The 1,416-nt window shown below is 63.1% G+C and overlaps 1 pseudogene; it reads left to right on the top strand.

The window, feature by feature from the left end:
* Positions 1–55: 55 nt before the first annotated feature.
* The window catches only part of LOC102771128, a 3,415-nt pseudogene continuing 2,054 nt past the window's right edge, over positions 56–1,416 (top strand).

Here is a 1,416-nt window from a genome sequence, read left to right as displayed (position 1 = left end):
GCGCCGCGGGTCCCGCTCCTTGTTTGTGCGGTGGCGGGGCCGGCCGTCTCCTTGAGCTTCAGACGCAAGGAGTTGACCCCGAGAGAAGTTGTGAGTGTGTCGGAGACGCACGGTATCCCGGTTGGGGTGCCCTTCGTGGAGCCGAGAGGGGAGAAGTACGATGGCGCTTTCCCTGTGATGTGGCTGGCATGGAGGGATGGATGGCACGTTCTGGGGACGGGGACTCGGGTGGAGTGAGGACTCAGCTCCCTGCCTCCACGAAGACATTGGGCTGGAGGCACCCGTCTTCTCTCCAGCGTCTAAGATTTCAAAACCCGTGGCTCAGTAAGTAGGGCACCCCCGGCTCGGGACCATGCCAGCCCACGAGCTGCTCCGGTATTTTCGGATACCGGAGCTGGCCGAATTCCGACAGTACGTGCGCGCAATCCCAGCCAACTCGCTCACGGGCTTGGACGCGTTCACCGCTTTCACCATCCTGTGGTTTGCCATGAGGCCCAGGGCGCCCCCGCCCCCGCGCGCCCTCGCCATGCAGTCGGTGGAGGTGGCGGGCAGCGGCGGCGCGCGGCGCTCCGCGCTCCTGGACAGCGACGAGCTCCTGGTGTACCTGTACGAGGACGTCAGGACCGTGTACCAGGCTTTCCAGAGGGGCGTCCGCCTGTCCAATAACGGCCCTTGCCTGGGCTCCCGGCAGCCGGACGGGCCCTATGAATGGCTCTCCTACCAGCAGGTGGCGGAGATGTCCGAGTGCATGGGCTCGGCGCTGGTCCAGATGGGCTTCGGGGCGGCACCGGACCAGAACATCGGCATCTTCTCCCAGAACAGGCCCGAGTGGGTAGTCATCGAGTTCGGATGTTTTGCTTACTCCATGGTGGCCGTCCCCCTCTATGACACCCTGGGAACCGAAGCCGTCACTCACATCGTCAACACTGCGGAGCTCGCCCTGGTGTTCGTGGACAAGCCCGAGAAGGCCAGCCTGCTGCTGGAAGGGGTAGAAAACAAGTCGACCCCGGGCCTCAGAACCGTCGTGGTCATGGACTCCTACGGCAGCGACCTGTCGGCACGCGGCGAGAGGTGCGGGGTGGAGATCGTCAGCCTGAAGGCCGTGGGGGACCTGGGCAGAGCCCACAGAAAGACGCCCCAGCCGCCCGCGCCTGAAGACCTGGCAGTCATTTGTTTCACAAGTGGGACCACCGGCAACCCCAAGGGGGCCATGATCACCCACCGCAACATGGTGAGCGACTTCTCCGCGTTTCTGAAAGTGACCGAGGAGGTCATTCACCTGAATGTCAGTGACACGCACTTTTCGTTTTTACCGCTTGCACACATGTACGAGCAGCTCTTGCAGAGCGCGATCCTGTGCCACGGAGCGAGAATAGGCTTTTTCCAAGGAGACCTCAAGCTGCTTATGGATGACCT

The sequence above is a fragment of the Myotis davidii genome, unplaced genomic scaffold (genome assembly GCF_000327345.1).
Source record: "Myotis davidii unplaced genomic scaffold, ASM32734v1 scaffold674, whole genome shotgun sequence".
NCBI classification, from domain to species: domain Eukaryota; kingdom Metazoa; phylum Chordata; class Mammalia; order Chiroptera; family Vespertilionidae; genus Myotis; species Myotis davidii.
Note: the sequence above shows the minus strand (reverse complement) of the source record. Positions and strands in the feature narration are given on the sequence as shown.